Source organism: Chiloscyllium plagiosum, unplaced genomic scaffold, assembly GCF_037043375.1.
Source record: "Chiloscyllium plagiosum isolate Xiang-an unplaced genomic scaffold, Cpla_swu_hap1 HiC_scaffold_2, whole genome shotgun sequence".
NCBI classification, from domain to species: domain Eukaryota; kingdom Metazoa; phylum Chordata; class Chondrichthyes; order Orectolobiformes; family Hemiscylliidae; genus Chiloscyllium; species Chiloscyllium plagiosum.
Window position 1 is genome coordinate 77,664,131 of NW_028270140.1, and position 27,425 is coordinate 77,691,555.

A 27,425-nucleotide genomic window follows, 5' to 3' on the forward strand; every position below is an offset into this window, starting at 1 on the left:
CTCCAAGTGTGAAAACATTGCCCCTTATTCTTGTTTAAATGTTTCCCCTCTCACCTTACACCTATGCCCTCTAGTTTTGGAGTCGCCAACCTATGAAAAAAATTGTTAGCTAACCACTTTATCTATGCCCTTCATGATTTTATAGACTTCTGTAAGGTCACCCCAGTTGCAACAGCTTCACAAAGCAGGCATTGCTCCATGGAACAGCACCTAACACATGAAAATACAAGTTCTAAATAACCTGTACTTCCACCAGCATCATCTACTGTATCCATTGCATCCAATGTGGTCTCCTCTACGTTGGGGAGCTAGGATGCCTTCTTGCAGAACATCTCTGGGACACCCACACTAACCAACCCCACTGCCCTGTGGCTGAATACTTCAACTCCCCTCCCCTCCCCAAAACACTCTCGACTCTGATCTCCAGCATCTGCAGCGCATCTCCACCACTTCTCGCACCGCCCCCCCTCCCCGAAACGTCAATTTTACTGCTCCTCAGATGCTGCCGGAACTGCTGTGCTTTTCCAGCACCACTCTAATCTAGACTCTGGTTTCCAGCATCTGCAGTCATTGTTTTTACCTATTTACCCATAGATTTATCCTCCCGTAACTGCTAATATAATTCCAACAACTCAGCTATCACTTCAACTTAACCCTAGTAGCCTCACGTCCCAATCCCCTAATAACCACCACTAGATCCCTTTCTGTCCTGCTACTGCTAACCTAACTTTTTATCAGCACCCAGCACTACTATTATCTGTAAAAAAATAAATTCCTGACGAGTTGATGTTTATCCTAGATTGCTGAAAGAGACAAGTGCAGTGCTTGTGACATATCATTATGGGGAAGTCCATGGTTATTAGGGAATGTTTCGGAACAGGCTAATGAATATCAATTGTCAAAAAGTGTGATGGAACAGAAACAAGCAATCACAGTATTATTAGTCTTACATGAATATCGTAAAAGACAGTGGAATTAATTAACGTGTGTAAATATCTGTACTGCAGTGGAAAGAAGATTAGATTTCAAAACAAATCAATTAAGTTGGCCCAAGTGGCCTACCTCAGCCACAAGATCTTGTGTTCTTAAAATCTGGAAATTTCACTTTTTGTTTTTTTACTCAGTCACAGGATAACAAACCTCTGCATAACAGGGCATTACCATGAATGTTCACAAGAACTCTTCAACCATATCAAATAAGACTTCATTCACACAGCATTGAAATACATTTTCAAAAGGATACTTTTTAAGGCCAATGACATTGATGGGCAAGTGAAATTGCCTAAATTGTGCATTGATTCAATTAATCAATTAATCATTGGCAGTATGAAAAACATTATAATTCCTTTTGTTCAGAACAGTAACAATTTAATGAGTAAAAAAAGTCAAAGCCAATGTCAGGCAAAGTAAATGAAGTGTACACCATAAACTCAGCACCTGCTCATTTCTATATTAAGGCTAGTAATCCAGCTGTGTTTCCATATGGTACCTAGTATATCCTTAAGCTATCTTTATATTGCTTATTATTTTCTGTTTTCTGTATTTATTTCAACTCACACACATTTTTTTCTTCAAAGTTTTAAGTACTTTCCTGACCTGTTAATGACCATGTCGAACAAGGGAGAATCTGGACAATTGCCCTTTGATGTTCAATGGTATTGCCATCAGTGAATCCCACATTATCAACATCCTGGGGCCGGAACTGGATTAGACCTTTCATACCAATGCTGCGGCTACAAGAGTAGTTCAAAGCTAAAGATCTTGCAGCAACTGTCGTATATCTTGAGTCTCCCAAGTTTATTCACTGTTGAAAACGCACATTTTTTTATTATTCATTTACAAATGAGGATATCACTAGTTAGTGCCACATTGGCCCATCCCAGAGGGCAGTTGAGAGTCACTGGTAGGCCAGACCAGGCAAGGAAGACAGTTTCCTTCCCCAAAGGACTTTTGTGATGAGTTTTCCAACAATCAACAATGGATTCATGGTCATTAAACTCTTAATTCCAGATGTTTATTGAATTGGAATTTCACCATCTGCTTTGGTAGGATTCAAACCTGCATGCCCAGGGCATTACCTACGTCTCTGGTTTTTCAGTCCAGTGATAATATCACCAGGCGATTGCTTCACTCAAGAATGAAGAGTGTGATGGAATGCTTCCTATTTCCCTGGATGGGGGCTGTTTCAATTGCACTGAAGAGGCTCGACACAATCCAAGACAAAGCAATCTGTATGATTGGCAATTCATCCACCACTTTAAATACCTGCTCCTTTCTCCACTGACAACATTGGCAACAGTGCACATCATCTACAAGATGCACTGCAGTAACTAGGTTAAAAATCACACAATACCAGGTTATAGTCCAACAGGTTTATTTGGAAGTACAAGCTTTCAGAGTGCTGCTCCTTCATCAGGGAGCGTGTGGGGCAGGATCATAGGACACAGAATTTATAGTAAAACTCAGAGGGTCATAAAACTGATGCGATGTATTGAACAAACCTAGTTTGTTGTTATTCATTAATCACTTAGAATGGGGTTTCAGGTTTTGATTGATTAATATGTAAATCCTGGAACTTCTTCCAAGTCACATTCCTGAGATAACATAAGGTTTTAAATTAAAAAAAGGTGACATCTCAGCTCAGACAATGCATTAATGGTGTGAGATTAGAGTCTATCTGTATTCCAATCTTGAGTCAGACTGGTTCTATTTTCAAAGTAGGAATTTATAAAATGTCACATGGACTGACTGCTGAGAGATTGTGTGCTTTTTGAACAAAATAGAAGCTATCTGCATATGCAAATCTGCAAATGCAAATTCACCCCACAGACTTATATCTTTGTGTGTGTGTGTGCATGCATGTGAGGGAGAGAGAGGAGCAGCATTCTGAAAGCTTGTACTTCCAAATAAGCCTGTTGGACTATAACCTGGTTATTTTTAACTTTGTCCACCTCAGTCCAACGCCGGCACCTGTACATCACGCAGTAACTAGGCATGGCTCCTCCAAACACCTTCTAAATATGTGACATTTACTGTCTAAAAGGATAAGTGCCACAGACACTTGGGAACACCATCACCTGCAAGTTCCTCTCCAAGCCACTCATTACTGTGACTTTTCACTAAATCATCATGTTATTGTTCCTTTCCTGGAATGCTTTTCCTATCAGAACTGTGGTTTACCAAAGACCTCAAGGATGGCAGAGGTTCAAACAGGCATTTCAGCACCCCATTGGATGATGGAGCCAATCATCTTGAATTGTAAATATACTGCAGCACGTGCTTACATCCTAATTTATGAAGTTCTGATCTACAAATGCTCATACTTGAGAATAAGATCCCATAGAAGAATGTATTCATCTTAATGTTGATGACCTAACGTGTGACCATTTCCTTGTGCTTTAATATATTGTGTTTTGTTTAACTTGCATATAAATACACTGACAGACGTACTCAAGAATGGAACCTGTTCTCAACCTGGGTATCGCCTATATATGCAGAGATGTTTTTCCTTGGTGATGTGGAGCTGGAAGGACAACTTTTCAGTACTCACACAGCTTTTGCTATCTCCCGCCATGACTTTGCAACATGGCTGTTGATGCATCATTGGAATAAGGTGCAATGTAAAAGCACCATGTACAGACATTCCATGGTCCTTCTCAGATTGCTTCAGATCACTATCTCTTTGGAGGAGATGTGAATGCTGACTACTCACATTAGTCAGAATCTGTTTTGTTTAGTCTGCTGCCCCTCAAGGTCATTACAAGCATGACTGATAGATTCGGCCATACCAGGGATTATCATCACTGTTGATATGACAGAATAAAGGCACAAAAAGATTGAAGAGTAATAGATACATCAGCAAGCTCCAGCAGCCACCAAACCAGCTCCACCTAATGAGGTCACAGCTGAAGATCCCTCAAAATACACTGGAGGACAGGAGCCCAGAGACACTCATCCATGATGCTATTTCTTCTAGTGAGTGAGGTACAGCATCAGAACAGAGAGAAGATGTTTTGGGACACTGTCACTCAACTACACGATCTACTGGAGTAGATCAGCAACATGAAGGAAAATGTGGCCATCTTACCCTGGTGGTTGTCAAGGTGACAGCTGAGTTGAACTTTAATGTAACTGGTCGCTGAGGAACTGTGTGGGATTGCCCAATCATCTGCCCACAATTGCATTAAAACTGTGACTAATGCCATTTGTTCCAGATCTTGCTTACCCATGATGTGGTCAATACTGCAGCCTGGGCAGTAGGATTCAACAATAGACAACACACTCCCAGGTTCATGGAGCTTTAGACTGAATACACATTGTACTGAGAGGGCCATATCATAATGTAGTTAAGTTCATCATTGGAGAAAAGTAGAATTCCATCAGCATGAAAGGCATCCATAATCATCAGTACCACATCTTGGATGGCTGCACCAGTTACCCGGGGAAATCCCATGATTCCTATATCCTTGAGGCGTCTCACGTTCTTAATTTATTTTTATAAGGGATAGCATTACAGCTGTAATTAGGGAGGATATTCCTGGGAATATATCCAGGGAATTTATTTGCATGGAACTGAGAAATAAGAAATGGATTATCACCTTATTGGGATTGTACTATACACCTCCTAATAGTCAGTGGGAAATTGAGAAACATATTTGTAAGGAGATTTTAGCTTTCTGTAAGAATAATAACGTGGTTATGATAGGGGATTTTAACTTTCCAAACATACACTGGGACTGCCATAGAGTAAAGGGTTTAGATGGAGAGGAATTTGTTAAGTGTGTACAATACAATTTTCTGATTCAGTATATGGATGTACGTACTAGAGAAGGAGCAAAACTTGACATACTCTTGGGAAATAAGGCAGGGCAGGTGACTGATGTGTCAGTGAGGGAGCACTTTGGGGCCAGCGACCATAATTCTATTAGTTTTAAAATAGTGATGGAAAAGGATAGACCAGATCTAGAAGTTGATGTTCTAAATTGGAGGAAGGCTTATTAAGACGGTATTAGACATAAGCTTTCAAAAGCTGAGCGGGTGCAGATGTTCACAGGAAGCCTTCAAAAATGAGATAACAAGAACCCAGAGGCAGTATATTCCTGTTAGGGTGAAATGAAAGGCTGGTAGGTGTAGGGAATGCTTGATAAATTGATAAATTGAAGTTTTGGCTAAGAAAAAGAAGGAAGCATATGTCAGGTATAGACAGGAGAGATTGAGTGAATCCTTGGGTGTATAAAAGCAGTAGAAGTATACTTAAGAGGGAAATCTGGAGGGCAAAAAGGGGACATGAGATAGCTTTGGCAAATAGAGTTAAGGAGAATCCAAAGGGTTTTTACAAATACATTAAGGACAAAAGGGTAACTAGGGAGAGAATAGGGCCCCTCAAAGATCAGCAAGGCAGCCAGTGTGTGGAACTGCAGGAGAAGGGGGAGATACTAAACGATTATTTTGCATCAGTGTTAATTGTGGGGAAGAACATGGAGGTTATAGAAAGTGGGGATATAGATGGTGACATCTTGAAAAATGTCCATATTACAGAGAAGGAGGTGCCGGATGTCTTGAAACACATGAAAGTGGATACATCCCCAGGAACTGATCAGGTGTACCCTAGAACTCTGTGGGAAGCTAGGGAAATGATTGCTGGGCCCCTTGCTGAGGTATTTGTATCACCGATAATCATAGGTGAGATGCCGGAAGACTGGAAGTTGGCTAACGTGGCGCCATCATTTAAGAAAGGTGGTAAGGAAAAGCAGGGAACTATAGACCGGTGAGCCTGACATTGGTGGTGGGCAAGTTGTTGGAGGGAATCCTGAGCGACAGGATGTACATGTATTTGGAAAGGCAAGAACTGATTAGGGATAGTCAGCATGGCTTTGTGCATGGGAAATCATGTCTCACAAACTCAACTGAGTTTTTTGAAGAAGTAAAGAGGATTGATGAGGGCAGAGTGGTGGACGTGATCTATGTGGACTTCAGAGAGGTGTTCAACAAGGTTCCTCAGAGTACAATGGGATCTTGATCAGATGGGCAAATAGGCTGAAGAGTGACAGATGGAGTTTAATTTAGATAAATGTGAAGTGTCGCATTTAAGAAAAACAAATCAGAGCATCACTTATACACTTAATGGTAAAGTCCTCGGGAGTGTTGCTGAACAAAAAGAAAAAGAGACCTTTATTGCAGGTTCATAGTTCCTTAAAAGTAGAGTCCCAGATAGATAGGATACTGAAGAAGGCATTTCATATGCTTTTCTTTATTGGTCAGAGCATTGAGTAGAGGAGTTGGGAGGTCATGTTGTGGCTGTACAGGACATTGGTTATGTCACTGTTGGAACATTGTGTGCAATTCTGGTCTCCTTCCTATCGGAAGGATGTTGGGAAACTTGAAAGGGTTCAGAAAAGATTTACAAAGATATTGCTGAGGTTGAAAGAATTGAGCTTATAGGGAGAGGCTGAATAGGCTGGGGCTATTTTCCCTGGAGTGAGGGGTGACCTTATTGAGGTTTATAATATCATGATAGGCATGGATAGGATAAATAGACAAGGTCTTTTCCCTGGGTTGGGAGAATCTAGAAGTAGAGGGCATAGATTTAGGATGAGAGGGCAAGGGTATAAAAGGGATCTAAGGGACAACTTTTTCACATTCAGGGTGGTATGCATATGGAATGAGCTGCCAGACGAAGTGGTGGAGGCTAGTATAATTACAGCATTTAAAAGGCATCTGGATGGGTATTTGAATAGCAAGGGTTTATAGAGATATGGGCAAAGTGCTGGCAAATGGGACCAGATTAGGTTAGGTTATCTGGTTAGCATAGATGAGTTGGGCTGAAGGGTCTGTTTCTGTGCTGTACATCTCTATGACTCTATGACTCTATAACCCCTTGGCTGAGGCCAAACACTGTAGTAATGACCACATCACTGGCAAACAAGATGAAACATTGTTATCTGGAACAAATGGTCACAGTCTTTTGTGAATAATTGAGCAAATAAAAATACAATGCATCCCCTTCTTCAAGCGGCCGTGGTTGCAATCTTTGGATCGTTCTTTGAGAGGCCTTACAGGCAGAGTCTGCCTCATTATCCAAACAGGCTATGCTGTACACCACTAGAAGAAAAGTGGCAATGTGAAGAATGGTCCGGTTTATCTGTTTATTGTTCGCTTTTCCTGACCTTGAATAAACATGACTCCTTTAATGTATTTGGATACTTTCCTCTGCATGAGAGTCTCACATTGAATGATGTGAAGATGCTGGCCTACACTGAGCATTGGGAAAAGAGTAGACTTAGTGAGGTATGTAAAATGAGATGTGGCTAAGGACAGTTCAGATTGATGTGAGCTATGTTTAACTAGTGATTGGTGTAGGAATGTGCAGTTGTACGTGCAAAGAGATGTCAGCCATGCCACCTATGTGGCCGAAGAAGCATTTGTTTCTGGATGCTTCCCACTACAAGTGAATTGTAGAGCAACTCCGGACTGCCAATACTTGACCAGGTCTGATCATGTCACTGTTTTCCAAATGCTATACTATTAAATCTTTCATAATGGATTCTACATGTTCCTCATTACCAATGTCAAGCTAATCAGTATACAATTCACAATTTTCTCTACTATTTTTTAAGTAGTGTGGTTACATTCACTACCCTCCAACCTGTAGGAAGTGTTCTTGAGAGGTGACCATGAATGCATCCATTATGCCCCAATATCAATTCCTTAATTACTCTGGGATGTAGAACATTGAGCTCTGGGAATCTATAAGCCTTCAATCTCATCAATTTCCCCAACACCATTTTGCCAATACCAGAGTGTTGCAGAGCAAAGAGACCCAGGTGTGTAGAGGCATTGTTCCTTGAAAGCGGAGTGGCAGATGGACAGTGAGGTGAAGAAGGCATTTGGCACACTGGCCTTCATTGATCAGAACATTGAATATAGGAGTTGGGATGTCATGCTACAGCTGTACAGAATATTGCTGCAACCATTTTTGAAAAACTGCATACAATTCTGGTTGCCCTTATAATATACTGTTAAACTTGAGACAGTGCAAACATGATTTACTAGGGATGTTTCTGGAAATGGGAGGGTATGAGTTATAAGGAGAGACTGAATAGGTTGAAGCTATTTCTCCTGGAATGTCAGAGACTGAGGGATGACCTTATAGAGGTACATAAAATTATGAGGGCTATGGATAGGGTAAATAGTCAAGGTATTTTTCCTAGGGTGGGTGATTCCAAAACTAGAGGACAAAGGTTTAAGGGGAAAGATTTCAAAAGGACCTGACAGGTAACTTTTGCATGCAGAGGTTGGCGTGTGTATGGAACGAGCTGTCAGAGGAAGTGGTGGAGATTACAGCATTTAAAAAGCACCTAGTTGCATATATGAATAGGACGGATTTAGAAGGATACAGGCCAAATGCTGGCAAATGGTAATAGATTAGATTGGGATGTCTGATCAACACAGATAATTTGGACTAAAGGGTCTGTTTCCATGCCTTGTGACTCTATGACTTTATAGCTTTATTTCCCTACTAATACTGATTTCCTTCAGTTCCTTCTTCTCAGTAAATTCTGTGTTTCCCAACAGAATTTGTATCCAGTAAAGTGCATGGTAGAGTGTGAGGTCCTCCCATCCTCAGGTTTTACGTTATGGTCCAGTTATGATAACATTAGCATATCTCTTAAAAGAATACTGATCGTAGGTCATAACTAAAACAACTCAGCAGCTGTTGTGTGGAAAGATCAGAGACATCTTTAAACTATCTCAACACCAAAATCAAAAGACATCAGCTTGGATCTATCTCAAGTTTATGAGACAGATTTACTCTTTAAATTTTGCTGGTCTTTAAATTGCTTTACCCACTCAGTGACCTATTGGTGTATGGATGTGTGTGTGTGTGTGTGTGTGTGTGTGTGTGTGTGTGTGTGTGTGTGTGTGTGTGTGTGTGTGTGTGTGTGTGTGTGTGTGTGTGTGTGTGTGTGTGTGTGTGTGTGTGTGTGTGTGTGTGTGTGTGTGTGTGTGTGCATTCTATTTGTAAAACCATGAAGAAGATAGAGGTCATCCTACCCCACCTCATCTGATTGTAACAGTTTTTCTTTTACAAACTGAAACATTTAGGTCCATATCCTTTAGCCCCTGTGTAGATGAAGTAAGTATGTTGGCTTCCAGGCAGCTCATTTCTTTCCCTACTTTTCCATTGCCAGCTGCCATATTGGAAATGGAGGAAAGACTTGAATGAAACTACCACACAGGGCTACCTGCATGCTAATTGCCAAATGCAAAACAGCCCCCTGAACCAACAGATTATAGCAAATAGTGGCTCTTTCACATACAGACAAGACTTGTGTTGGAAAACACATAATTGATGAGACAAGGAACCTTGATGAACATCCTAATCCTTAACCAGGGCGGCTTGCTGTCCAAAAGGCAAAGAACACAAGTTTGAAAGTATTATAAAATCAGAACAGCCCATCAAGTCCATATTGACCCTCCAAAGAGCATCCGACAAAGACAGAGCTAACACCCGTCCTTTTCCTCATAATCTGCATTTATCATGGATAACTGATCTAGCCTGCACACTGCAGGCCAATTTAGCATGGCTAAACTATCTAACCTGCACATCTTTGGATAGTGGGTGGAAAGCAGAGCACCCGGAGGAAATCCACACAACATGTACAAATTCCACACAGACAGTCACCCGAAGCTGGGATCAAACTCAGGTCTCTAGCACTGTGAGGCAGCAATGATAACCGCCGAGCCACCATGTCATGCAAACTATCCTCAACCAAAAGCTTAAACCTCCTCCTGAAATCTCCATTATAAATGCAAGTGGTTAGGCAATTTCCTTCACTCCAGTTAACATTAAAAAATGTCTGAGTGCAACAGAAACAACAAAGACCAAAGGCCCTCATCAATTCCCAGCTTTAGTGTTGAACACCAATGTACGAGATCTACGTTTCCTCTACAGTCAAGTGAAGGGAGTGAAGACCTTTATCCAATAATGCAGAACATTGCTGAAGCATGTGCTATTTAATAAAAGTGGATTAATCTAACCTGACAAATTACAACCAGATCCGATTAATTCCTACCATCAAAATAATGGAAATGCACAATAGCACCTTGATTAATACATGTATGATGTCCTAATTCAGAAGAGGTTAAATTCTTGTTAAATTGCCTGCAGCCATCCTAATGATACCACACACTGCCTGTGGAAGGAGATAAGGTGTTCAACTCTAGATTTTGGAGGGAGCAGATATACAGCAAGCTTTTTATTAACTGGCATCTACGGGACCAGAGATGTGTTAGTTGATCAAATCTTCCAGTTAATCAAGAGGTCCATATAATCAATGTAAAAAACACACATCAAGTAATAGAAATACAATGCAGGGCATATACACATCACTGTTGTATTTTATTTCCTCCACAATAATCCTCAACATCAGTGCCCACAAGACTGCATACTCAGCCCCTCACTATACTCCTTAAGCACACAACTTTGTGGCCAAATTCAGCTCTAACTCCATTTACAAATTTGCTAATGACACCACCTTAGTGGGTCAGATCTCAAACAATGAGATGGAGCACAGAAAACAGATAGACAGCTTAGTGGCATGATGTAAGGACAACAATCTCTCCCTCAATGTCAGAAAAATGAAGGAGCTGGTCATCATCTTCAGCAAGTGGAGTAATGGACATGCCCCTGTCTGTATCAGTGGTGCTAAGGTGGAGGTGGTAGAGTGCATCAAGTTCCTAGGATTAAGTGTCACCAATGATGTATCCTGGTCCATTCATGTCGATACTGCAATCAAGAAAGCATATCAACACCTGTACTACCTCAGAAATCTAAGGAAATTCGACATATCCACAATGACTCTTGCAATTTTTATAGCTGCACCATAGACGCTCTCCTATCCAGATGCATCACAGTTTGGTATGGCAGCTGCTCTGCCCAATACTGCAAAAAATTGTGTCCATCACAGAATCCTACTTCCCTTCCATTGACTCCATCTATACTTCCCACTGCCTTGGGAAAACAGCCAACATAATCAACGACACTTCCTGCCTGGGTTATGTTCTCTTTCACTTTCTTCCATTGGGCATAAAATACTGTTATGGACCAGTCTGGATCCCCTCAAAATATTTTAGGAAGGTAATGTAGACCCTAACTTTTTCTTATTTTAGAGGTCGATATAAAGTGGGTGTTCAGGCGTGATGCAACTGGTCAAAACACTCGGCTTTAAGCAAAACAGAATTTATTGCAATGCTACAGTTAAAACACGAAGAAAAGAATGTGGAATTTAGAATAACTTAACTATTGGAAAAGTTGACTGCCCTATACAGCAATTTAACTAATTAACTGTTCCAATACAGTAACTTCCCATAAACACGCCCCTTAGCAAAAAGCTAAATTCAACACAGATGCTTACAGGCAGGAGGGAGCAATTCCAGAGAGAGATTTCAGAAGAAAGTCAGAGGGATTCTTTACTGAAGCTTGCAGCTCCCTGGACTCCCACATCTTGTAACTGCTACATCTAAAACAAACCAGAAAAGACGTAAACTGGCTGAACTGGCCATTCCCTTTCCATTGTTAAACTAGATACCTCTACCTCTATGACCTCTTTTCAAAAAAAATCAAGAACAAAATAATCTTTTTAAAGTGACAGCATCGTCACACTACAAAAGTTTACCAACAGATTTAAGAACAGTTTCTTCCCTACTGTTATCAAACTTACGAATGGACCTTTCATTTATTAAAATCCATCTTTCTCTGCATCTTTTCACTATAGTGTTCATCTGTAACACTATATTATGCATTCTGTCTATTACACTGATGCACTTAGGTAAGAAATGTAATGGTTAGCATGGAAAACAGTACTTTTCACTGTATTTCAGTACATGTGACAATAATAAATGAAATCAAATTTATAACACAAATCACTTAAATAATAATGCAACTTTACCTTAAATAAACATACTGGCAGAGAGCCTCTCACTCACACCGTTAATTGACCACTTGGATATTACAGCAGATCGCGATAATACAGTAAATGTCTGGTATTTCAAGTATATAAATTTGCCAGAATATCAAGAGTGCTGGTTCATAAGGCGTTGGTCATTGTACTTGTACTAACTCCCTTAGGTCTTAGTAATTATATTTGATCAAATGTGGTTGTACTTATTGCTGTCATTTGTAATACCTTTGGTTACCTTAGAAAAATACCTTTGTGTAGATATTTTATGATTATGCATCTTGTACCACTATTCATTAGGTAGGTTTAAAACAAAGAAAAGACAAAGGAAGATTGGTGGTAGCAAAGTAACTGAAATGATCCTAAGCTGGTAACACATACTGGTATAAGGGTGACAAATACCACAAGGTGTCAGGGGTGGTCATCATGGAAAATACCCCCATATACACCAATAATATTCCTACTATTGTTCAAATTAGGACCAATCAGAATAATATGGTCTCTGATATCATTGAGGCTTTGACCTAACCACAGATGCAACAGTTACAATGAAAGGTGTGAGTAGCAGAAAATCCCATCAAGGTAAAGGGAGACTTTTGATCATATACCTCCAGTTATTGAGGTCATTAATAAACAGTATGAGTAGTCTGTAGTTCCTGGAATCATATCTAAGACATATATAGGAGATCATGATTAGAACATCAGAACGTAAGAACTAGGAGCAGGAATAGGCCACCTGGCCCTTCGAGCCTGCTCCACCATTCAATAAGATTATGCCTAATTTTTTCATGGACTCAGCTCCACTTACCCACATTTTCACCACATCCTTTAATTACTTTATTTTTCAAAAAAGTATCAACCTTAGGTTTAAAAGCGATTACTGAAGTAGCGTCAACTAGTTCCCTGGGGAAGGAATTCCATAGATTAACAACCCTCTGGGTGAAAAAGTTCTTCTCAATTCAGTTCTAAATCTGCTTCCTCTAATCTTGAGACTATCCCCTCTTGTCCTCGTTCCTCCTATCAGTGAAAACATTATATCTATTTCTATTTTATCGAATCCCTTCATAATTTTATATATGTCTCTATAAGATTCCCCCCTCCCCCATTCTTCTGAATTCCAATCTACTCAGCCTCTCCTCATTAGCCAACCCCCTCAATTCCGGAATCAACCTTGTGAACCTCCTCTGCACCCCCTCCAGTGTCAGTACATCTTTTCTCAAGTAAGGAGAACAAATCTGCACACAGTATACCAGGTGTGGCTTCATCAGCACCTTGTACAGCTGTAACCTTACCTCTCTGCTTTTAACCCCCCCATTACCAATGAAGGACAACATTCTATTTGCCTTCCTAATTACTTGTTGTACTGCAGACCAACCTTCTGCGATTCATGCACAAGGACACCCAGGTTCCTCTACAAATTAGCATGCTGCAACGTTTTAACCATTCAAGTAATAATCTATTTTCCTGTTACTCCTACCAAAATGTATGACTTCACATTGTATTCCATCTGCCAGACCTTTGCCTATTCACTCAATGTATCTATGCTCCTCTGCAAAGTTTCACAGTCCCCTGCACACTTTGCTCTGCCATTCATCTTAGTGTCATCAGCAGATTTTGACACCATACATGTGGTCCCCAACTCTGAATCATTTATATAAATTGTAAATAATTGTGGTCCCAACACCGATCCCTGAGGCACACCACTAATCACTGATTGTCAGCCAGAAAAGCACTCATTTATCCCCACTCTTTGCTTCCTGTCAGTCAACCAATCCTCTATCTACACTAGCATTCTACCCCTAAGACCATGCATCCTTATCTTATGCAGCAATCTCATGTGCAACACCTTGTCAAAAGTCTTTTGGAACTCTAGGTATACCACATCCACTGGGTCCCCATTGTCCAACTTTCTTGAAATGTCTTCATAGAATTGCAAAAGATTTGTGAAGCATGGCTACCCTTCATGAACCCATGCTGCGTCTGTACAATGGAACAATTTCTTTCAAGATGCCCTGCTATTTCTTCCTTTATAATAGACTCAAGCATCTTCCCCACTACAGAGGTTAAGCTAACCAGTCGATAGTTCCCTATCTTTTGTCTACTTTCCTTTTTAAACAGTGGCATCACATCTGCTATTTTTCAATCTGCTGGGACTGCCCCAGAGTCCAGTGAATTTTGGAAAATTACTGCCAGACCACCTGCTATTTTTCCCACCATCTTTTTTAGTATACTGGGATGCATTCCATCATGGCCGGGAGACCTATCTATCCTCAGCTCCATTAGCTTACACAACACTAGCTGTTCTGTAATAATAATTGTTTCCAGGTCTTCACCTACATTTGTCTCTTCATCACTTACTGGCATGTTATTAGTACCTTCCACTGTGAAGACCAATGCAAAGTCAAGTTCAATGCCTCAGCCATTTCATCATATCCCATAACTAACTGCCCTTTCTCATCCTCTAAAGGACCAACATTTACTTGAACCACTCTTCTTCGTTTTATGTATTTATATCTGTCTTGTACTAGTTTTTTTCTCATACTCTATCTTACTTTTCTTATAGCACTTTTTTGTGGTTTTCTGTTGACCTTTAAACTTTTCCCAATCTTCTAGATTCCTGCTGTTTTTGGCCACTTTGCATGCCTTGTCTTTCACTTTGATAGCCTGCCTTATTTCCTGAGATGTCCATGGCAGACTACCCCTCCTCTCACACTCCTTCTTTCTCACCAGAGCAAGTTTTGCTGAGCACATTGAAACATTTCTTTGAAGGTCCTCTACTGCTTGTCAACTGTTGAACCATAAAGTCTCTGTTTCCAGTTTACTTTAGCCAGTTCTTCCCTCATTCTATCTTAGTCCCCCTTATCAAGCACAGGACCTTGGTATTGGATTTTATTTTCACATTATCCAGCTGTATTTTACATTTAACTATACTGTGATCATTCCTTCCAAGAGGATCCCTGACTATGAGATCATTAATTTTTCCTGTCTCATTACACACAAACAGATCTACGATAACTTGCTCTCTTGTTGGTTCCATCACATACTGTTTAAGAAAATTCTCATGGATATGCTCAATGAACTCTTCCTCAAGTCTATTCTGACTGAGCTGGTTCGACCAATCTACATGCAGATTGAAATCCCCCATGATAACAGCCATATCATTTTTAAAGGTATTAGTTATTTCCTTGTTTATTGCCCGCCCTAATGTGATGTTATTATTTGGTGGCCTATAGACTATGCCTATCAGTGATCTTTCTTCTTGGAATTCCTAATTTCCACCCAAATGGATTCGATCTCATGCTCCATAGAAGTTATATCATTTCTCAGCACCGCCCTGATGTCATCCTTGAATATCAGAGCCACACCACCTCCCTTGTATTCCTGTCTGTTCTTCCAAATAGTCTGGTACCCCTGGATATTTAATTCCCAGTCATGACCAATCTGCAACCATATCTCCATGATGGCTACCAAATCATATTCGTTCACGATGATTTGTGCCGTTAACTCACCAACCTTGTTGCAAATGTTATGAGCATTCAGGTAAAGTGCCTTCATGCTAGCTTTCTTACTGTCATGATTCACAACATCCCTAATATCTCCTGAGTTATCCTTCATTTTTGCTTCTTTCATGCCATGAACTTAAACCCTCATGCATACATGCTAACCTGTTGCTTACCATTTCAGTTATTACCATACTTACTGTTGCCTTCCCGTTCCCTTCCCCCTGACCCATTGGTTTAAAGTCCTAGTGACTATGCTATTTATCCTTTTTGCTGGAACACTGGTTCCAGATTGGTTCAGGTTGAGACCCTCCCATCAGTACAGATCCCCCAGTTCCAAAACTGATGCCAATGCCCATGAAATGGAACCCTTCTTTCCCACACCACTCCCTTAGCCACGATTGTTAATGACTGACCCTGTTTTTCTGACTGTCCATTTGTATCCATTGGGATCCGATCAGGGTCAGTGTTGGGGCCATTGCTGTTGTGATTTACATATATTATTTAGACTTGAATAGAGGAGAGTTGATTGCTAAGTTCGCAGATATTACAAAAAATGGTGGAGTGTTAATTAGTGAAGTTTTTAGATTACGAGAGTAAATAGATGAACTTGTCAGGGGGGCTGATCAGTGGGTAATGGAATTCAATCCTGATAAGTGTGAGGTGATGCACTTGGGCTAGACTACATGGCAAAGGAATACATGATGAAATGTACGAGCATGGGAAGCACCGACCTATTGACTAACATTCATTTAAGCTTCAATCTACTCGGCTTAAATAAGGACTTCCGTGCTTCTATCTCAATATATCAGGACTGAAACTAGCACTAACCTTTTACTCCAAGGTAATCCAATTCACTAAATCTATCATTCCCTTCTCAAGACCACTGTTCTACACAGCCATCCTGTTCCAAGACGAACCCACTCAAAGTCAAAAGCAAAACTAAATATTTCCCTCTCTCAGCTCAGGATATTTTCCTTAAGCTTAAAAAAAATCAGATACCAGAACTCTCTAACAACGTTTTGAGGAGACTTTATTTACTATGCTGGATTGCAAACAATCTAAAATAAGCCCAAGTCCATTTGTACACAAATCTATTCATATTATAGCCAGGGTTCAATCACTGTTTTTAAATAAATCAACATGATTACCGAAATGTTTAAAAGTTAATATTTAACTTCAGATGCATAGAAAAATTCACGAGTCTAAATGTACAAGCTTAGAGCAACTAACGCTAAAATTATACACATAAATCTCAGTTTACGTTGCAGTTTGTCAGGGCAGTAAATGTATTTACCATGAAAGTATCAGGCAATTTCTCCATGACTTTCAACTGCACTATCATTGTTGACTACCTCAGCATCAAATAATGGAGGCTACCTTTCACCAGAAACTTTATAGATTAGTTTATATCAACATCATGATTCCAAGGTTGTAGTAGGAACTGAGTTTTGTGTAATGGACATTTTGGTTCTTGCTCCTTCAATGACACTTGATCATCCGATGTAGCATGCCTTTAAGAGACAGCTCATAATACAATCATTACAGGAGAAAGTGAGGATTGCAGATGTTGGAGATCAGAGTCATGGTGGAAAAGCACAGCAGGTCAGGCAGCATCCAAGGAGCAGGAGAAACAACGTTTCGAGCTTAAGTTCTTCATAAGGATTGAACGGCTTATACCTAAAGCGTCGACTCTCCTGCTCCTCGGATGCTGCCTGACCTGCCGTGCTTTTCCAGCACCACACTTTTCGACATATAATCACCACAGCATAACATGTGTACTGAGATTAAAATGGTATAAGACTCCATCTTACCTACAGCCACCTGAAGCATGGCATGTTGATGAAAGCATGAAATTATTTGTGACTGAATAGCTTTGTAATAGATCAGACACTGAAATGCCTGGGACTATAACATATATACACATCAAGAGCTGTAATAAATGTCTGTTCAGCTCCTCATTCCCTATGTCTAGCTCTTGCTTTATGATAGTTTACATAAACATCGTCACATAAGACACAAATGCACTAATGGAAGCAGAGGCTACACCATGTAGCAGCTTACCTGGGAGTGTATTGTGCTGAAAATGTGTTGCTGGAAAAGAGCAGCAGGTCAGGCAGCATCCAGGGAACAGGAGGATCGACGTTTCCAAATTTCTTGACTGTTACAATACACTCCCAGGAGAAAGTGAGGACTGCAGATGCTGGAGATCAGAGCTGAAAATGTGTTGCTGGAAAAGCGCAGCAGGTCAGGCAGCATCCAGGGAACAGGAGAATCGATGTTTCGGGCATAAGCCCTTCAGAATTCCTGAAGAAGGGCTTATGCCCGAAACATCGATTCTCCTGTTCCCTGGATGCTGCCTGACCTGCTGCGCTTTTCCAGCAACACATTTTCAGCTCTGATCTCCAGCATCTGCAGTCCTCACTTTCTCCTGGGAGTGTATTGTAACAGTCAAGAAATTTGGAACCATCCAGGACAAAGCATTTTGGTTGTTTAGCACCCTACCACTTGACTAAACCTCCACCTTCACCATCACTAGTACTCAGGGACTTTACCAGCTATAATCCACAATTAACTATCCAAATATATCCAATGTCCAAAACTATCCAATACTGCATTTCACAAATTGGCCAATGCTATTTTGAAAGGCAGCATCACCCACCCTCCATATAATACTGAAGTGTCTGCTATGGCTGGGAGGGTATACAAGAAATGTCACTGGCCGAGTAATACAGACCCCCAAGCTAATGCTGTGGGGACATGTGTCTGAATCTCATTATAGCAGGTGGTGACATTTGCATTCTTTTTTAAAAATCTGGATTAAAATCTAGTCTAATGGTAACCACGTAACTGGCCTTGTAACTGGTTCACTGATGCCCTTTAAAAAGAAAATCTCCCATCTTTACCTGGTCTGGTCTCCATGCGACTCCAAACCCATAGTAATGGTTTGACTCTTAACTGTCCTCTGAAATGGCCTTCAATGGTCATGTAGGAATGGGCAATAAATGATGGCCCAACATCCTAAGAATAAATAAAAAGGCCTAAACTTCAAATGCACTTATCATGAATTCAGGCATGAATCCTTTTGAATCTACCAATGGATAACTAAATAAAATATGAAATAAATGTAGCCTTGCCAACATTACCCACATCTTAGAAGCAAAATAAGTTTTACAATGTTGGAAAAAGTCCAGTTTGTAATGGCTTTTAATACCATTATTAACAATTAGTGTAGCTCTTATGGCTTTAACCATGCAATGATCACTGAGTCTGCTGTACTCTCTCACATCAGTAAAGTTATCAATAATAATTGATCTATTTTTATGACAGCATTAATGACTAAAGGTTGAAATTAGATCCCAAGTGTTTTATAATTATTTGAAAACACAACCATAATATACACATCAAAACTGTATTAAAATTACAGGTCACATAACTCCATCTTTACAAATTAAGCATGCAGTAATTCAAAAAAACATTTCCAAGTTAGAAACTACCGCTAAAGAAAAGAAAATAAATCTTTTGGCTGGAGTTTCGAAATGTCTTTCACTACACATTGCACAGAATGATGAGAATCCATGATTAATATCAATATATCATAAAAACCTTATGACATTTAACAAGTAGAATAATAGAAACAGATGGTCTTGCATTTCCATTACTGCAGAGAGAAAAGGCTTCATTTCCCATTGCATGATTAATCTGTTCTATAAACTAAGACTTTTAACCTTTCTTTTTCTTTTTTTGTGTTAATCTGTTCAATAAATATTGTAGAATAAAAAAAGATGAGACTGAAAAATAAAGGTTTATCTTATGACAGCATGTTTATTTTGTCAAAAAGAAATGTTAAAATTTACTTGCAGTGGATCAAATGGACACTGATAAAACTGACTATACTGCTGAAATGAACAGACTTGTCTAATGCATCGTGGAATGTCTTCTTTAAAGTAGATGGATCCATGTGGTCTGAATTTCTTGGTTCAAATACTGTTAGCTTTGGCTGCTACAGAAAGTTTAGAAGTCCAAATAAAAGAAAATTGGCAGATATGGTAGGTTCTTCCAAGAGAATTTCTCATTTTTGAAAGACAAATATTGTACCATAATGATCCATCACAATCCATGAACTGTTCATCTTGAATACATAAGCTGTCATTCTCTTCATCATCAAAGGATCCAAAATCTGACAGCTACCACTTTTCAGAATTTCATAATTCTGATGCTAGGCTTAAAGTGTCTTCTTAAAAGATACAGACACTAGAATCATGCTGTGCTGAAAATAATGTTCATTTGACAATTCACATAAAATGAGTGGAAAGTGTCCATCCACTCTCGAATAGTTTGGTAATTGCTGAAAATCAGAAAAGTGCTTTATAAATACAAATCCTTTCTTACTTCTGATTGTGCTCTGGAGGCCAGTAATACATTTCTTGTGTTACTGGTTCTCAGATATTTTGCAAATCTCTGCCCACATAATTGGCTTTGCCTCACATTGCAAGACCATAACTTTTAAGAGTGTGCTCACATCTGGCCTTTCCATAAAAGATCACATGCCACAATGTCCTGTGGGTCAGGTTATCAAGCAAAGGCAGCTGGAGAAGTTTGCTCACCATCCTGTCGGCTATAACCTCCAAACTAAAAAGGCATCTTGATTTGTGGACTCAATGGAACTGATACAACCAGAGATTTTTTAATTGAAGGGTAGACTTCTGTCAAAGGAAAGGGAAAGCCAACAAAGCATACCAGTTTTTGAAGTTTCCCTTGACTTATGAGCATACAAACTACGGGCAAGAGTCCAGAAAAACATCATGGTGGATCTGATTGTGGCCGCAACGCCACATTCACACTAATCTCAATAATGTCTGACTCCATAGTTAGTCATGAATCTATCTTCATAATTAAAGGTTATCTCCATTGCTTTGCAGGGAAGAGAGTTCGAAAGACCTATGACCCTCTGTGGGAAAAGAAAGTTTTCTTCGTACCTTTTATTTTTAAACTGTGTCCCTAAACTCCAAGGGAGACTGTCCTAGAATCATACACACCTATTCCAAAGTATCAATCAAGACAACTTTTTTTCTGACAACTGCTTCTGACACTTTTATAGTCTTTCATAAATAAGGAGACTAAAACTGCATACAATACTCCAGATGGGAACTGACCAATGCCTGGACAACTGTAGCAAAACATCGCTACTTTTATATTTCATTCCCACTGCAATTGATGCCAACACTCTATTTGCCTTCATACTCAATTATGTGCCTGTACATGAACCTTACATATTTCAAATAAATTATATGTTCATGCAAATACCTCACAACTACAATTTCTCACCACTTAAATAATATACTGCTTTTCTATTCTTACTGCCAGGCTGAGCAAGATTACTGTTGCTCATGTTACCCTTCATAATACCCTTTGAAAATGAAAAAAGAGAATTTATAGAACTGTAAGCTTTTCTTAAACACCATAGATCTTAACAACATTTATGTACAGTCATTTTTTTAACCATCATGTGCTTAGTGCTCAATATTAACAGTGCTCTTTAAGGGCACATGTTTGCACTCGAGTCATTTCATAAGCCAAAGACCTTAAATAACTAACAATACACGATATTTGTGTAGGGTTTCTGGTCTGCCACCAGTAAGTTTTTGATTTTCAGGTGGTTTGAATCGCCCCCTTGGTTCTGATATTGGACTTGTGAATAGAAGAAGGCAGTAGACAGGTGTTTCAGGACAAAAGAAGCTCTGTGTTTATTTAACTACACAAAAATTAGTATAATACAAGAAATAAAAAGGCAAATTAAATAAAACAGTGAAATTGACAGAATTGTACAGAGGACAATAAATTGTATACACTATCCAATTAAACAGAGGTCAAAACACTATCCAAAGTTGAACAGCAGTTTTAATGACAGACACTTTCTCCAGGCTTCCTACCCTTGGGGTCCCTGCACTGTTACCATCCACTTTCCCCTCCCTGCTAGCTCGGTTGGAAATTTTGGGTTCTTGGGAGTTTCAGCTCACCACTGGAGAAAATACAGTTGTAAAGTGTGTCCCGTTGCTGTCGGTTCTTTTGGCTTGGAACAGGCCCATGTCTGGAAGCCCTTGTTCGGATAGTGCTTGGTTGGCTTCTTACCCTCTCGGGTGTCCTTTGTTGCATTGATGTTCTTGGTTTGTCTTCCCAACAAACTTCCCAGTTCGGCCTCCTTAGGACTTTATCATTTGAGTCCCAGGCCTACAAGTTGGTTATGGAAAATATCCTGATACCCTGTTGTTCTTGGTTGCAAAGCTGCTGAATAATGGTTCCATGCAGCTATCTTTGTGTCTTGTGTATTTTCCCAGAGCAAAGCCCAGCTGCCTGCCTTGCTCATTTACTTTTAAAAGTTATTTGAAACATCCAGGATTTCAGTCCAGTGTTTCAGAATATAAAGATTTTTTGCTCAATTTTACATATACTCGTTGTTATTCTATATCCTAGAGTATCATTCTGGGTGAGCAAAAATCGTCGAGACCCTAAAGGTGACTCCCCAAATTACCTCAACTCAAACACTTATCTCCTCGCTTAGACACAATGCGTTGTCCCCTGAAAGGAAAACACAAGGCAGGATCAGGGAAGATCAAAACAGACAGGTACAGTCCACAAGAGAGCATTAGATTCAAAATTTAAAAACATGTTACACACATTTCTCTTTTCATAGCAAAACAAGGTACAACCCCATCAAAGGTGCCAACCCCCCCCCACAGAACATAGTTCTCACACACACTACACAAACTATATACACTCGACCTGTCTACTTCATTTTACCTTCCCTAAGTAAGTCCAGTGTCAGAACCAGGAATCTGAGGGCGAGTCGAACCACCAGAAAATCAGCAAATTACTGATAGCAAACCCGAAACCCTACACTTGTACCCAACACAATGTGTCACCTTGAACATCGTGGACTCCTACATTAGTAGACACTCTGTACCTTTGAGGTCTTCAACCCCTTCAGCTGCTGGACAGATTGACAGAGTGAGGAAAGGCCATTGGAATCCATCAGCATCTCAAATACTTAGCAATCAAAGCTCAAAATGTAAAGCATGAGCCTAGCTATCCAGATTACTTATCTATCCATTCATCTACATCTAGTCCCAATGGATTGGTTTCTATAAATGACATTTCCTGATCCCAGGAAATCAAGTTTTAAAAATAATTTATGCACTGAGTTTCAACATTAGTAGAGATCACAAAATGGGCAGTGTTGGATCAGCTGTACTTATCATTTCTATTTTCATTACTCTTCTGACAGTTAGGTCCAGAAAGCTATCCAGTCCTTTCATCTAAGAAAGTTCTCTTGCGCCCACCTACTGACCAGTTGCCACTTCTGGTATGCCCATGTAGTTATACCTGCAGTTCCATGAATAAAATGGATGGTTTACATTTTATTCAGGTGGACTTGGCCTTTGTCGGCAAATATACATGAAACCCAGAGAGTTTGTGTCCACTCATACCTAGGTCCCAAAGAATTTTGTAATTATTTAATAGTGCTACCATGGCATTTCTGTTCTTAAGCTTTCTTGACGACCTTATTTCGAGTCAGTCAAAAAGGTCAGTGAAAGTGAAAAGGGGTTTTGAGAGTGCCATTTTGGGGAAATTGAGCAAGTCAAATATGGAGAATAGAAGCAGCAAGTTTGGGATGCAGACAGAACTGTAACTGTGAAAAGAGTATCTCAAAATAAAGTGTGGGAGATGATAGGGCATGGGAGGGTTCTGGCAGAATAAGAATCATTTACAGTCACCACCATCCTTCAATTGAGGGTATCAGGATATTTTCCATAACCAACTTGTAGGCCTGGGACTCAAATGATAAAGTCCTAAGGAGCTGCTTTGTTTCTGATATTCCCTACATAGATTCATTAGAACTGTCACTGAAGGGGGTTCAAATCTACAATCTGCTATTGTCTATGCAGTAACGGCATGACGGGTGGGCACAGGGGTTGATGGTGAACACATACATGTGGAAGTTCAGGACCAGCAGCAAATCGCAAGGGATGTGGTTCAGGCTGAAAATGCAGACTTCGTAACAAAAGGTCTCCTCAGGATGAGAAAATATAGGAGGCCCGCGTTCTTTCCTCTTCAATGGAATTTCCTTCAGGTGAATAATACACTGCCCTATCACCAAATGAGGATGCCCTGGATCCTTGTGACAGAACTGTGTCATTTGCAGGAGCATTGCAAAAGGTTATAGACTGCACCCACATAGTGTTGAGTATGCCATATCACAACATGGCTAACTTCATTAATAGAAAAAGATTCCATCTGGTCAATGATCATTTTTGATCATTGCATACATACCTTATATATCTGTGCTTGGTATCCTGGAAGATTCCATGATGCTTTTATCCTTAATAACTCTCAGTTTCTGGTTTCATTCCAAGTTCTGTATGCCTTACAATGTTTGGCTACTATGAGTCAAATCATGGCTGATGAACCCATTACTCAATGCCCTGACTGAGGCTGAGCACTGATATAATCTTCCACTGCAGCCATTGAGGACCATATGACAGCATCCTTCAGATAAGGTTCCCATGCTTTTATAGGTTTGGGGATTCCTTGCAGTGCACTATAAAGAGAACGTGCTACATAATGCTTGCATGCTATGCTCCAGGCATCTGGAGCAGGAATAAAGAGGATCTGTTGTAAAATGAAGAACTCTAAAAGTTCAAGGAGAAAAATCAGGAGGAACATTATATACACCATGATATAAAATAGAAATGGGAAGGCAACAAGTGAGACAAGAGCTTAATTGACATTTGCTTCCAGTGGAACTGAGTTGGTTGAAGTCATCATTCATTGACTGTAAATATGTTGATACAGGACACACAAGCATTCCCCCTTTGCTCCCAAATGCAAACATACCAAGATGGACCTGGAGCATGGCAACTCTTTGTGAACTGTCCAAAGCGGATCTTATTCTTACATATCTTATAATCATCTTCTAAACCTGAATTCTAAGTCTATCAGAATTACAAACACTGCTTTCTTAAATCTACTTTCAGGTTTGAAAATTTTCCGACCAATAAGGCCCAATTTTAGAGGCCCAACCAGTGCAGGCACAAGATCTGACCCCACAGTGACCCAACATTGAGGAGGCTCAAGCAAACCGACCACAAGACTCTGCCCACCCTACTTCAGGATGCTCAAAGCTGAAAGTGGTGCCCAGCTCTTCATTAGCAGTGCACACTTACCTTCCAGAGTAGCAGACTTCCCTCGCTGATGCCCTGGATTGACTATGAGTAACCACCTATCCACAAAATATGGGAGATGCACTGGCCTTAATGTGAGACTGAAACTATGTGTTTCTAGGCCCCTTCCCCAGCATGCTGGTGGCAATGTCCAAACCACTGAAAATAAGATGGATAAAGGGGGAAATGAGTTGTGCAAAAAAGTTTAGAAATTCGGGTGATTTGGAATCAGATGATAATTTGCATCTCACACAGTTTTATGCTACATTGATTCATACAAAGTGCGAAATGTTGCTCTTCCATGAACTAATGAAATGAATAAGAGAATTTGTCTCTAACATTACCTTTGGAAACACTTAAGCATTAAATCAGTTCAAAGCTGTCTAAAAGGTCAGCAAATTGAGGGATCGAGGGGAAGGTAGATGTTAGGACCAATAAGTCAGAAAGGAAGGACAGGCAGAGACAAGTATATGAACAAAATGGTACAAATGATCTGAAGTGTGCTTATTTCAGTGCAAGGTGTATTATAGGTAAGGCAGAAGAGATTAGAACCTGGATCTGTTCATGGGACTATGATATTGTGGTCATTCCAGAGATTTGGTTGAGAGAGGGACAGGGCTTGCAGCTCATCATTCCAGGGTTTTGTTGTTTAAGATGAGATAGAGAGGAAGGTAAAAGAAGTGGAGGAGTTGCATTACTAATCACAGAGAATGTCCCATCTGCACTCAAGAGAGGACATACTGGAGAGCTCATCCACTGAGGCAATATCGGGAGAGCTCAAAAATAAAATGGGTTCAATCTCTCTGGTAGGATTATCCTACATGACTAGGAGAAAGTGAGGACTGCAGATGCTGGAGATCAGAGCTGAAAATGTGTTGCTGGAAAAGCGCAGCAGGTCAGGCAGCATCCAAGGAGCAGGAGAATCGACGTTCCTGGCATGAGCCCTCCTATATGACTCCCTAACAGCCACTGAGACTTTGAGAAACAAATATGTAGGCAAATTTTGGAAAAATGCAATAAAAACGGGGTTGTCATAAAGGGTGACTTTAACTTCCCCAATATTGTCTGGGACCTCCTTAGAGCAAGAGGCATAGACAGGGGCAAAAGTTGTTAAGTGCATCTAAGACGATTTCTTGAAACAGTATGTGGATAGTCCAACTAGAGGAGGGGCCCTACTGGACCTTGTACTGGCTAATGAGCTTGGCCAGGGGACTGACCTTTCAGTTGGAGAGCATTTTGGAAACATTAATCACAACTCCTTAAGTTTTAAGATAGCTATAAATAAGGATAAGTCACACTTGTGGCAAGGTACTAAACTGAGGGAAGTTCAATTATGTCAGTATTATGCAGGAGCAAAGGAGGTATTAATTGGAAGGATCTGTTATCGGGCAAGTCCATATTTGACAAAGGGGAATTGTTTAAAGACCTGCTGAGTACAGTCCAGGACCGAAATGTTCCAGTAAGGAGGAAGGTCAAGGACGGGAAGGTAAGGGACCCTTGGATAATAAGGAGATAGTGAATTTAGTCAAAAGGAGAAAAGAAGCATATGTAAGGTTTAGGAAAGTAAAATCGGGCATAGGCCTGAGGACTATAAAGAAAGTAGGAAAGAACTTAAGCAGACAATTAGGAGAGCAACAGGAGGACATGAAATCACTTTGTCAAATAGGGATAAAGAGAATCCCAAGGCATTCTATACATACATTATAAACAAGTGAATGACTAGGGAGAAGTCAGGACCACTCAGGGATAAAGGAGGGAACTTGTGCTTAGAGGCAGAGGATGTGGGTGAGATCCTAAATGAGTACTTTGCATCAATATTCACCCAGGTGAAGGATATGGAGGACAGTGAGATTTGTGTGGAGCATGTTAGTCTCCTCAGGCATTTTTAGATCAAGAAAGAAGTGGTGTTAGGTCTTTTGAAGAGCATTAAGGTAGACAGGTCCCCAGGGTCTGATGGTATCTACCACAGGTTACTGAGACAGGCAAGAAAGGAGATGGCTGGGGCCTTCACCAAGATCTTTGTATGCTTGCTCACCTTTCGAGAGGTCCCGGAGGATTGGCAAGTAGCTAAAGTTGTTTCTCTCTTCAAGAAGGGGAATAGGGAAAATCCAGGAAACTATAAACAATTCAGTCTCACTTAGGTGGTTGAGAAGCTATTGGAGAGAATTCTTAGGAATAAGATTTACACACATTTGGAAAAGCGTAACCTAATTAGGGACAGTCAACATGGCTTTGTGCAGGGCAGGTCATGTTTTATTAAATTGATTGAATTTTTCATGGAAGTGATGAAGGTGATTGATGAGGGTAGAGTCGTGGATGTTGTCTACATGGACTTTAGTAAGGCTTTTGACAAGGTCCCTCATGGTAGGTTCATCCAGAAGATTAAGATGCATGGGGTCAATGGTAACATGGTTGTATGGATTCAGAATTAGCTTGGCAATAGATGGCAAACAGTAGTGGTGGAAGGGTATTTTTCTGGCTGGAGGTCTGTGACTTGTAGAGTTCCACAGGGATATGCACTGGGACCTCATGTATATGTTTTTGATATGTTTAAATGAGTTGGATGAAAACATAGATGGATGGGTTAGTAATTTTGTAGACAGCACAAAGACCGGTGGAGTTGTGGATAGTGTAGAGAGTTGTCAAAGGATACAGCAGGATGTAAGTCAGTTATGGATGGAGAAATGGCAGATGGAGTTTAATCTGGGTAAGTGTGAGGTGCTGCACTTTGGGAGATCAAATGT